The following is a 13,211-nucleotide window of genomic DNA, read 5'->3' as shown; positions in this document are numbered from 1 at the left end:
AGTTGCTAGGAATGTTTAAAGTTAATAAAATTCTAAATTAAATGGCTGCCGCTTAGCTTTGCCAAAAAATTATGTAAATTTCCAAAGTTCATACATAGTAATTAGCACAGCAAAAAGCAGGTCCCAAGCAAGTGATGAAGTTCGCCTCGCTGCTGTTTTTCCAGCAGATGGAATTAGCTGCGTGTGAAGTTATTTTTTGCAATTGGAGATTAAACATTTTATCCTGAATATCAATCTGCAAGTACAGCGTACTAGATACATGCATACACGGTATCAGGAACATGCAAAACCAAATCTGAGTCCTTTTCCACCGTTCTAAACGGGGCACTAAAGAGGCTGGGGGAGGGTTTACATATTTAAGACTTCATTTTTCAAACCGATCGACTGTCTGCCGACAATTTAGCTGAAACAAGTCAGCTCCAAGTACATTAGCGTCGATAGCCCAAACAGGTTTTTCCAAAGAAAAATGTCTGCCTTGACTAAAAATGCATCCTCTTGATGTGCTAATTGACAGATCACAAAAACTCATCTCAATTGCAAGTTCAAACAACGTGCATAAACTGAAAGTCTCCAGGTTTTGCCCCTTACTTCTCCAAAATCTGGTTTACAGGCGTACCCATCATATATTGCATAACACAAATCCACCTTTTCCACTCCTATTACTGACTTGTCACTTACTTCATGCTTAAAAAGACACAGCCTTCTCCCAAGCCCTGCAATTCTCAAGCTGCCTGCAGCAATGTGCTGAGCGATGGCTGAACCTCACTGTGCCCTTGACCAAAATATTCCACCTGCGTTCCACATTCTGAATTTAGTTTCTCCTAAGCACTGGAGCCAAGAGCTGCCCCAGTATAGCAAGTCACTCTCAAAGACACTGAAGACCCAGCAACTTCCCTCCGTCGTTTGTCTGCCTTTACCTTGGTATTTGTATCGTGCCTACGGGAGCATGATCTATAAAGACTTATGTCAAGGCACGTATCCAGCTGAGGGGGCACCCACCTAGGAGCATCCAACCTCCTCTTCAAGCACCAGCAGATGAGTCTTGAGAAGGTGCAGGGAGGTCAACCAAAACCACAGTCACCGCACTGATCGTCAAGAGAGAGGAGAGGCTGCTTCTCGTGCAGTAGAGGCACCAGCTTCCAAACACAAAAGTGGTGAAAGAAGGAAAAACAAGCGACAAGTCTTGCTACACAAACATTGCTTTGTAGCTCCAGGCAGCCCAGAAAAGGTTTCCAGAACTTGTGCGTGCTACAAAAACAACCCAAAAGATAGATAATTAAAGGAACATAGGGAAGGGAAAGTAAAGTTTAATTTAAAAGTCACCTAAGTGACACACTGGATTGGATACTATTAACCACAATTGTGCAAATTAAGAGTAGATGTACTGAAAGCAGTAGAAACCCTGCCTGACAAAATGAGAATTCTCATACAAAAACACTCCTGTGGCCAAACGAAATACTGAGTTTAAGTAAGAAAGCAAGCACTTACACCTACCGTGCTCTTCTCCCCCAACCCCCTTCTCAACCAGGGAGTCTCATTTATCTCAAAGCAATCAAAAGAAAATATTTCCATTTTTAAAGTGAGAAAAGCTGCAGAAACGAAAGCCCTGTCCGGCACGAACAAGTAATATTTGAGAAATCAAAAGGAGATTCTCCCAAGTTAGGGGAAGAATGAAAACAGTTCTGAATAATTTACTTTGCATAGCCCAGTCCCTGCCAAAACAGTTCTGTAAATCCCATGGTAGTTCAGATAATTTCCATTCTTAGAAGAAAAAAAAAAAAAAAGCTAGATTGAACATTAGCAACATTAATTGTGTGATATGACCTGGATGATGCAAGAACAAGTAGTTAAGTGAACCACAGCATCTGCTGAATTTTTAATCACTAGTTGTTTTGCTGCAAGGCAGAAGAACATTGTATATTAGCTTCCAAGCACTGCACAGAGTGGCACATTAGGACGGGAAGATTTTAACTGGCAGAAATTCAGCCTCCGTGCTACCCAAATGCCATTACTTTGCTATGAACTGCAGACACAGCAGCTTTTAAAGCAGGAATTATTTATTTTTTTTTTAATCGCACGAAAAAAGCGCTGTTTTCTGCACCCCAAGATACCAGTCGGCCATTTCTGAATAATATGTTTCTTCCTTTTTTTTTTTTTTAAAGCTGACATTTTCTTAACAGCCATTTATGCCTCCCTCTGTAGTGTATTTTCACTCTCAAAACAGCATTAAGTTGTCACGTGGCTGCCCAGCAGCAACTCACTAGGAAAGAGGCAGTTGAATCTCTGACATGCAGAAGGTGACCTGTGTAAACCCTCACGTCACCTCCACACTGCAACAGGAGGTGCAACTGCAACACGTTGAGGCGTACCAGAGCTATATTTAACCCATCTGCCCCGATGCCCCTTGCAATGACACAGCAGACACCCAGGTTTTACCACAAACTGGTTGTCCAAGCAAGGACCATTGATGCGAGACGCACAAGCCCACCCTTATTCTACACCAGCCAGCCCTGCTGCGATTCCTCTGCGTTTGAGACCCAAAATAGCTAGATTAAAACCAACCACCATGCCTACAGTGGTAACTACATCTCCAGTTAGGCTCTAGGCATAAGACTGCAACAGCAGGATCAGCAAGTGACACAGCAGATATCCCCCTTCCACAACAAGGCAAAAAAAGAAAAGTTATTTGGGGAATAAACACAAATTCCACAACTACAAATCCCACAACTACAGCCAGAATCCGCACTACGGGCAACTATCCCAATTCATATTTTAAGGGAGGGGGGAATGACACCTAAAAAAATTTTAAAAGTCACACTGATTTTAATATATTCTAAGTTTAATAAGCTAATAGAATCAAAATAGCTTAGAAAACAAAACTAGTAAAATATGGTACAAAGAAAAACAGAGCAGCCACACATACCAAAGCAGCATTCCTGTGCCCTCCTTACTGCAGAGCTTACAAAGCTGGGAAATTATCTCTAACCAGCAACTTCCACTAAACGAAGATCCCCTTCAGAAGCCTCAATGTACGGCCAGGAACAGCTAGGAATACATCTGATCACCAAATGATCCACAAGAGCCAAAAAAAGCAGCAGACAGGGGCAAGAGAGGAGCACGCTTCCAAACCTACATTATCTTTAATCGTAGGCTTAGGACCAGCCCTGTGTTTTCCTCACAGACCCAACTACCGGGTACAAGAAAAGCTGTACCAGGCATCAAACCTGCAACGGGAACACTGAAATATGCCGTATCTGCTGGTAATAAAGCAACCAGTGTTCAAGGATTATACCAAATTGCTTGTTTTGTTATGCTACAGGGCAGCGAGAAGCGAAAATAACACGTTAGGACGAATGTGTCGACACCTGGAACCTCAGGGACAGTTAGAACCTAGGCAGTATTGTGTGCCTGCTACACAGTGTTCAGCTTCACAGCACCAGAAATCGACCTTGGCACCTCTGTACCGCAAAACCGCAGCCCTTCCTGGCACGGGAGCGACAGGCCGGTCTCTACGAACGCAGGCTCTCGCTGCTGCTCGAGCCGGCAGAGGGGTCACCAACACCGTGGTACACCGCCACGGCACGCGACGAGACGAGCTTCCTATTTTAAGGGCCACAGAAAGATGTTTTATACGCCTGTAAGAAAATTACTGGCAGCTTAGCGCTTGATAAGTCACTCGCGCTTCTTCACGATCCTTATCTAAATGGAGAAAAGATTTTTAAAGAGCATTTAGTGAAGTGAAACGCACACAGCTTCCTCCTCAGCCTCTGCTCAGGCTCCAATTAAATATGAAACAGACAACTTAGTCATACGGAGCATGCAAGATGACTTTAAAGCACTGGTAATAAATCCCACAACTTTTCACACCTATTGAAATGGAACTCGGTCATTAGAAGGGGAGATTTTGATAAGTGCAGTGCAATTAACAGACACTGCCTTTGTTACCAGGCTGCTCGTGATGAAGCCCAAGCTCCTTGACATTCCATTTCTTTCCCTCAAAGGCTCCACGCTACAGCAAATTTATGGGGTTTAGCACGTGAGAAGAGAATTGGGCACATTACCTTCAAAACCAGTCAATAAGGCTCTTTCACCCAGGCCCGGGGAAGGCGGGTGGCTGCTGGAAAGCGATACAAGGCGCTCCCTGCCCCCTCCCCTCAGGACCCAAAACCGCTGCATTCAAAACACTCCCATCCCCTGCAGCAAGGGATTAGCCATTTATTAAAAAGGAATCAAAACACTGTAAAAGGCTTCCAGTTAAGATTTCAAGGGAAAGAGGGGGAAAAAAAAAAAAAAATGCAACACTGGTGCAACTGGATGGCATTACGAATGCTTCTGAGCACTGAAGAACAAGCAGCTCAAACGTAAGCAGGATGTCATTTGTCCTCCGGACGATGCTGATTAAATGGCTCAATAGCAGAGCAGAACTAGATGTTTTATTTTTTTTTCAGTCAAGTCATTTGCTGCCTCCACGTTAAGCAGTAACAGCATTAACAACCTACAGGCATTTACGGATTTAGACTTTGGACTTCCAAAACAACTGCCTACCTCCACGCTTCTCTTTTTTTTTTTTTTTTTGGCTTTTCTCTAGGGGTGACAGACAATTATAATGGCCAATTATGTAAACCCTTTCATCCGAGAAAACACGAAGCACTACGCAAACATTCATTAAGACTCGCGATTCGAGTCTGCGCCACACGTCCGCCAGTTTCAAAGCCAGCCGGGCTATCTCGAGCTACCAAACCTGGATACCGAGAGCTACGGCACAGCCCAGATAGCACGCAGCGCAGCAGGGTGAACCACTTGGGGACTGACACAGCTTCGCAGGCGGGTTTTGCAGCCCTCAACGAACCCCCAGCTGCTGTCCCTAGGCTCCACAGCCCCATCCAACTCGGTTATTTCAAAGCAGAGCAGAGACCTACGCCGCTGCCGGGCGCTGTACAAAGCGCCTCGCACGACAAGTGTCAGACCCACTTCTCCAGCTGATAGAAGGAGATTTTTTTTTTCTTTTCCAACAGCGAGAGTCAATAACCCCGGTTTACTGAAGAAATTAAAAGCTATGCTTATTGTTTCAAGGAAGGCCTTGGAGGAAGTAATTCTGAGAAGAAATCACTTCCACTGTAATTGTACTTTTAACCTTTCCTTAGGTTCTTGCACCACCCCCACGCCAACACCTTATTAGAAGTGTCACCTACAGTAGCTAATAATGACTAAAGCTTGCTTTTTGGATCGCTGCTTATGTTTACCGAGCTCCACAACCCCTCCCCCTGAAAGGCTGATGTATGAAGCACGGGGCGAGCCGTGCAGAAAAACACCATCAGGAAGTGACAGCACCCAGAAGATCAAAATTTGGGGAAAAATACGTGCCTTTTTGTTTTGGTTTGTTTTTTTTCTAAAAAAAAAAAAAAACAACGCTGCGTGCTTATCCGCAGGCCCATGAAGAGACTGTGACCCGCAGAAAAACAGCGGGAGTTTGGGAAGACCCCTGAGATCCCCGCACCCCCCCAGCCACGCGTGGGTCGGCCGTGCGGGACGATCGCGTTACGCAACCGCCGGGGAGGGGAGATGCTCGGCGACCCTCACGCCTTGACCGGGGCCGTGCGGAGGGGCGGGAGCGGCACCCACGGAGCGCTCCTTGCCCCCCCCCCCCCGCCACCACCGCAGCGGGCTCACGCTGTCAGGCCCGCCGGGAGGCGGGAAGGCCACGGGAGCGCTGCCAGCGGAGCCGGGGAGGGGGCACAACGGGAGGGAAGTGCAGTAACACACACACACACATACACCTCCCCGACTCCGCGGTGCCCCGGCACGGGAGAAGGGTGCCGGCGCTGAGGGGAGCACCGCGAATAAAATAAAATAAACCCCAGAGAGAGCAGCCGGCGGCGGGGAGGCGCTGCACCGCGGGGGGAGAGCGAGGAGGCCCGGTGCCCTCCTCGGGCCCCGGCGCCGCTCAGCCCCGTCCGGCGATCGGCCAGCGGCCCCTCGGCGGCCCCCGGAGCCGCCATGGCCGGCCGGGAGAGCGGGCGGTGCGAGCGGGGCCTGCTCACCGCCCACCTGCCCGCCCCGGCCCGCGGCCCCGCGCCAAGCCGAACCGAGCAGCCGCCGCCGCCGCCTTCCTCCGTGTCCCCCCCTCCGACCCGGCCCGGCCCGGCCCCGCCGCGAAAAGCCTACCCGGAGCGGGGCCGGCCGCGCTCCCGCGGGGAGGAGGGGGCGTCCCGGCGGCGGAGCTGCGCGGAGCCGCCAAGCCGAGCTCGGCGCGGCGCGGCCGGATCCCCCCTGCGCCCAGCCGCGGCGGCGGGAGGGGCCGCGCCGGCCGCGCCAATCCGCGCCCGGGGCGGGGCGGAGCGGGACGGGCCCGGGCCCGCCGGGGAGGGCCGCGGTACCGCCGACCGCCCCCGCGCCGTGCCAGGCACCGGTCGCCCCGCCGCGCCAGGCACCGCCGGGCGGGCAGCGCAGGGGCTCCGGGGCACCGCTGCGGGCCTCTCGGGTCTCCTCAGGGCCCTGAGGCTCCCCTCCGGGGCCCTTCGCGGGCCCGGAGCTCTCGTCAGGGCCTCGGCGGCCTCCTCAGAGCGGGGGTCAGGCCCGTGGGGGCCCGGCCGGCAGGTTCAAGGCCGGGGACGTTTCAAGGCAGAGCCCGGTGCTGGGGACCGGCAGGGTCGAGGCCTTCCCGTAGTCCCCAGCGCTGGCAGGCGTGGGGCCCCGCCGCCTTGCTCGCCCTGGTGTCTCCGGGCTTGGACCTTAGTGCCGGTTGCTGTGAGGTTTAGTGACCAATGTGGCACCGAGAGCAATGGGGGTGCCAGCTCCCAGCCTGGCACCGAAAGCAACGGGGGTGCCAGCTCCCAGCCTGGCACCGGCAGCTTGCGAGTGGATTTAATATGGTGATTAACAGGCTAAAAATCTATACAGTCCTCTGCAGGAGGCCAAAGAAACTCATTTGATAGACCTTCTGGCTTCAAAATCTACTTAACTCCTGACTGCAGGGCTAAAAGAGCTGCTGGGAGGTTACTGGGAGAGTGAAGGGGTAGTCCTTGAGGGTACTGGAACCCCACCAGTGCGGTGGCAGCCTTGCCAGCTAGCATGTTTCGCCAACGATGCCTCCGCGGTGCAATCCCTTAAGTACCCTTTGCCGCCATCTGTGCGGTTGCTGCCCTCGACAGAGGAAAACATGAGCTGCTTTGCTTGGTGTGGAGGTACCCCAGGGGGCACAGCTGCGCAGACCCAGGGCAGTGGTTCATCACGCAAGCATCACCTCAGCCATCTTCTCTGTGCCATCCTCACGAAGCCCTCGGCCTGCAGGGAGAGAGACGGGCACTGGAGAAGTCCTCTGGACCCAAAGGTATTGAGAATAAGAATGAAATGCAAAGGGGAGGCATTGGGAAAAGGGGAATTAAGTGGTGGCACCAGATGGTAGCTTGAGCCTAAGGGGTTCCTGAAAGAAGGAGCTTTCCCCCTCCTCAAAAGAAGATTTTGGCGGTTTGTTTCTGCTTAGAGGGAAGCGGGGAGGGATGCAGGTCCCCGCGGGGGACCACGGACGACCCAGGGTAAGCGCAGGGCTGGCCAACCGAAAAGGCCTGGTTTCTCTGACCTGCAGGAGGGCAGCAGCAGAGAGGCTGCTTATTCTGTGTAATGCAATACTGTGAGAAGATCCTCGAGACCGTTCTCAAGCTAAAAAGCAGCCTAAGCGTGTCAGCACGGCGCTGTGCCGCAGTCATCCTGAGGAGGGGCAGCGCTAATTAGCCAAGACCCAGGATCACATTAACCTGGCGGCTCAGATGGCCGAGATGAATCTCCCAAAGTCTCTGGAGTCCCTGTGGGCTACGGCTGCGATATACAAAGTCAGGATGGGAGGGAAGCAGAGGTGAAAGGAGTTGCTGAAGGTCAAATATTAGATCAGTGACAAGACGGAAAACAGAACCTACAGTTCCTCATCCCTCCAGTACTTTCTCCTCTGGACCGTAACAAAACCCCAGAACAACAACGGGATTTAGCTGCTGCTGACACGGTAGCGTCACGTGTTCCAAGGGAAAATTCTGTATTTTGGTGTAGGTGACTTGTTTGTGCACGAGGAAAAAAAACCCAACTATTTACTAGCGTGATACCACAGCTCAGTGATAGCCACTGACACACAGGATACTGCCAAATGACTTAAAGGGGAATGAAATATGTGCCCTGTCTTACCCGAAAAAGGCCCCAGGACAGTACAGACCCAATCTTTCGTTGTAAGTTGATAAAGACAGCTAAATGCCATTTGCTGCTAAGTGACTTCTAATGATTAAACAACAACCTTTCTCCCCCCACCCCCCCAGGGCATTTAGTGATAATATAAGAAAGATTTTGCACGTTGTTTAGCTTACATGGCCATCTGGCGCTTTCGCATTTCAGTAGCCTTGAACATTAAGAAAACAATAGATAAAGAAAACCAGTCCTATCTTATCGGAGACCTGGAGAAGTTTAAAACTCTGTCAGAGTACACAGGATTAACCAAGTCGTTACAGCTCTTTTATTGTTTCCATCTTAATTAACGGGTCATATTCCTCAAAGCTTTGTGGTGCTGCACTCTCTAAACAGGGCGGTTCCTTATTGCCTTTGTATTTGCTTTAGCCCTGAAACACTGAGCTCCAGCAGTTGCATCCAGCTTCCCTAGGAGATGTTCTGCTTCTGGGCAAAGGAGGCACAAAGGAGATGCATGCTGAGGAAAAAGGCCAAGGTAAAATACTAGAAGACTTGTCTAAGCTAGGGAAAAGGATGCTCCTTTCAAATGAAAACTCAGTGGTCCCAGCCTGACGCAATCAGAAACCTACTTCACGCTGCTGAAACATCATCTAATACCACCCCACTAAGTGGTTTCTTCATCTCCTTTTGCTAAAGGGGATAAAAGTACAATTCACCCAAAGTGACCCACTCCAGGGGCCCTGGAAACACCAAAAAGTCTCGGTGGCTTATGGTTGAATCCAGCGTTTGTTCTTGGGTTAATTCCCACTCCCCTCTTCCCCATGGAAGAAAACCAGCAAGGGTTGTGTCTGTCTGGAAACAGATGTGATTTCCTTAAGAATGTGGCTTTGGGCCCTGGAAGACGAAACCAGCTGCAGGATGCTTTCACCTGGAGTGCTCGAGCGGGGTTTTGACTGAAGTCTGCACCAGCAGGGAGCGTTCGGTGTAAACGCACCGTAAGTAACAGAGGATGTAAAGATACGCTGAGAGAAAAACTACTCGGGCTTTGTTTCCAGCTGTACTTTGCATTGTAAAATGGCTAGTTGGCATTTCAGGCGAGCTCCAGTGAAAGCTGGAAGCTCAGAAATGTGCTACAACATCTAGCTACTAGGCGTCAGGCAGCCCGAGTGCAATGGAATACCCAGAGTCGGGTACCTCGTCTTTCTATTTATAGCCCAGAGAGGGTTAGACACCTCCCAAGGGTGAGTGGGAACCTACGGAGCAGCGACCTGGGTGCAGGAAACCTCGAACAAGGGAGGTATTAGACTCGCTTTGCGTGGCCAGTGCACAGGTGTCCCATCAGCTCGGGGTGCTGTGCCCACATCTCTGGGGTTTAGGAGTCTGTGGGTGCTCTCTGGCGGAACGGAGAGCCAGGTTTCCGATTTCTCTTGAACACCACAGGCAGTTGGGGTGGCCTTTGATGGCCTTTGTTGTCTGTGCTAATCCAGGAGGTAGAGCAAATACCCAGGAAAGGGAAGACGCTCTCCAAGCTCATCCTGCTGCGAGGCCAAACGTCCATCTCTCCTGCCTGCTCGGACCATACTCCCCTCCCAGGCTACAGGCATTAGCAGTTGGGTACGTGGCTGTCTCACACTCCTGTTAAAAACGTGCTACTGTGCAAAATGAAGAGCAAGAAAATGCAGCAGAAGGCTTAACCGCGTTTCCTAGTTGTTGTAAGACAGGAATTTAGCTTCTTTTTTCTGCTCCTAGAATTTGTTGTGGTTTTTTAAACCAGCTTCAGATGAAAAGCAGAAGTGGGAGCAGCCAATGCGCCGTGGCGCGCCATCGTTTTGCTGCACAATGCTTGATGAAGAGGTTATCGAGTAAATTTGGCAGGAGGACTACTCCGTGCCCGCTGCAGCATCAGGCTGCCGCTCCGCACACAGCAGTTTGCCTGCAGAGGCTTTTTTTTTTGGCTCCAGGCACGGGGCAAGTTATGTGGCGCTGCGGGCTGCAGCGTTGTCACCCCGTCTGCCTGAACTTTCACCAAAAACATAGTCAGAAATTGTAATTATTTCAGGGCTAAATTTGGAGACAGGTTTCGCTACACGCTCCGTATTGCTCTTCAGTGAGGTGCATTTACGCAAGGGTGGGGAGAATTACCCTCACAAAGAACAATATCCCGTGTGAACGAACAAAGAGGAGAAAGAGCAAGTTAGCTGATTTCCACATAACGGTCTCCTCGGTACAAAATGTATCCGATAACGATAGTTATATTGTCAAGAAAGAGGTAAATTCAAATCGGTTCTCAAAGCTTCAATGGCTAAAACGTAGGCACATCATCATAAAATCATCAGGACTGGATGAGAACGACAGGTTTAACCTTTCAGGCGTGTATAATATCTGTACAGGATAATGAGTTTCTATATTCATATTGCACGTTTATGTCTATTAAATGGTAATATGTTTATTCCTCTTGACTCGATAAAATCAGTAGCAATCAGGAATTGGATTGAAAACCACCCAATTACCGTGTTTTACCTTAAAGTGACATTGCAATACTTTTAAATCGCGGTGTTATTCAAATCCTTGTGGTGACCTAGATGTTGTTAGTGGAAGGCGTGTTAAGGAAACCCGTTCTGGCTTTAACCCAGCTAGCTCAGGTAACAACCAGCGAAGGGGCACGGCGGAGCCCGAGCCTGCCAAGGACCAGCCTGCCTGGAAGGGTGTACCGCGGCCTTACCGCCGACGTTGGTGTTTGTGGCAGTGAGATTAAAGCCCCGGCCGTAGCGCAGCCACGTTCCTAAACTCAGTATCAACATCCCCGTGAGTGGGAAATCAGCAAATGCGCCAGTCCAGGTGCTCCGAAGAGCAAACAAGTGTTTCAGCATGAAGGATTCCTTATGCAGGCGTGCACTAAGATAAAAAGGGGGTTGGGTTGGAAAGAAGACACTCCTAAAGTAATTTTTTCCCTGCAACTTGTGGTTCAGTGTGGCTCACGCTATTGGACTGTATCCTGGTATCATAAGGTAGAACTGCTGAATGCCCTCAAATCGCAGTGATTTGGGAGGAAAAAGGGGAGTAACAAAGAACAGCAAACACCGAGGACTGCATTGGATTGGACAATGAATTCCACAAATAGGAACTCCTGTAGCTCTGTGGTTTACCTGGATCCTTTTCACACCCTGGGGAACCTGGCAGCTGTCAATACCCTCCGTACTAATCTTCGATTGTCCCGTAGTAAATCAATGCACGTAGGATTAGTTCGGATGTCCAAAGTTTGCAAACCTTCGCTGTAACCCCTGGCAGTCTGTCCAGGGAACAGACATTTCCCTGGTTGCTACAGCCCGTGATCCCCAGAGCGACTCTCCAGGGACACGGGACTGATCACTACTGTGGGGAACTCCACCCGAATGGTCTTTAATCCACTTACTGCTGTCTTCTTTCACTGAAATCGCGTTTATATACAAATTTACCGACTTTTACTGTCATGCCGTATGGCGGTCCCGCATTTTGGGGCTGTATGCAAGTTATGTTGCCCTCCACCGTTCACCACCGCGCCTGCTGCTCAGCAGTTTCCCCGTTGGCAACACTCCTTCCTCAAATGCCGTCTCCATTTTCGCAGTGCCACCAAGTGGCTGGCCTCTTCCTTAGCATTTTTGCACTTTTAAATTTCGCAGATTTTTATAAACAAATTGCCCAGCGCGTGAGAATCGCGTTAAACACAAACAGCAAACCGGAGCGTCGGTACGACAGCAAATAACAGCAGAGAATTCAGAGGCAGCAAAGGCTCGGCACAACCCCGGGCCCGCTAAAGCCTGCGTAAAACCCGGCTTCGGCTCCTCAGGAAGCGGCGCGGCGCGGTCACCGGGGTACAGCCACAGATTGGGGAGGGCGGAGCGAGGCCTGCGGGCGCCTCTCCCTGCCCCCGAGGGGCGTGAGGGGCACCGCACCCCGGGCTGCGGCCCAGACCGTTCCTCCGCGGCCAGGTAACCCCGCCGCCATCTTAGAACGGCGCCCCCGCGGCGGGCGGGACGCCAGGGGAAGGCCGCGGCCCCTCAGGGCCTTCTGCGCCCGGCGGGCCTCGCTTCCCTCACCACGCCAGCCAATGAGCGGCAAGTGCGAGAGGGGAAATGCTGAGCGTAGCCAATGAGAAACAAAAGGGGCGAGCACGGGCCACCAATAAACAGCCCGCTGCGGGATTTCGGCGCTGCCCATCAACGGTCGGCCGTGAGCGGGCCAATGAGAGCCTGCGGGCGGGCCGCGACTGGCCAATGAGCGCTGCCAGGTGAGATTTGAAAGTGAGGCGGGCCGGGCTGCGCTGCCGGGTGGGCGTTAAGGAGATCGCGGCGGCGGGGGTCGGCACAGGTATGGCGGGGCCGGAGCGGGGTTTGGGGGGCCGGTGGGGGTGGGAGCGGGCCCGGTCCTGGGGGCCCGCCAGCGGTTCCCGCCCTCTGAGCCGGCCTGGAACGCGCTAACGTGTGGCGGCCCTTCGGAGCCGCGGTGGGAAGCGGGGGGCTGGGAGGTGGTGGGCAGCCCTTTGCCCCTGTCCTGCTACCAGTCTTGAACGGATGCCGATTTAAATCCCAGTTAATCTTTTAGACTCCTGTGCGGGCCAGGTGCTGCTCAGAAACCAGAACGCGGGGAGAAAAGGAGATGGGTGCTTTGTCCTCAAGAGGTGCTTGGGTCATGGGGCATGGCGTGCGTTTTGAATGAGCCCCCGGAGATCATGGGCGATCTCTTGTGTTGCTGGGACGGGAGTTGACAATACCTGTGTGGGGAGCGCTCTCTGTGTCTCTGCTTATATTATATTTGCCTTCTGCAAGCGTCAGGTGAATTCTTCTGCAGCGTTACTGAAACACAGGTCACTTGCTCGTGAGGCTTGTTCATGGGAGAAGGCCTTGAGTGGACTTACACTACGATAACTAGGAACATATTGTTCGAAGAGCAGGTAGAGCATAAAAATCCTTTAGATGTTTATCACCGTTTAAGGCAGATGCAGCTTTCTGTAAGCTTGCCTGATAGATAACAATGCGTGTATATATATTCTGTGGGTGTAGTGTATG

The sequence above is a fragment of the Leptosomus discolor genome, chromosome 3 (assembly GCF_034619465.1).
Source record: "Leptosomus discolor isolate bLepDis1 chromosome 3, bLepDis1.hap2, whole genome shotgun sequence".
Taxonomy (NCBI): Eukaryota; Metazoa; Chordata; class Aves; order Leptosomiformes; family Leptosomidae; genus Leptosomus; species Leptosomus discolor.
This window is presented reverse-complemented; position numbering follows the sequence as displayed.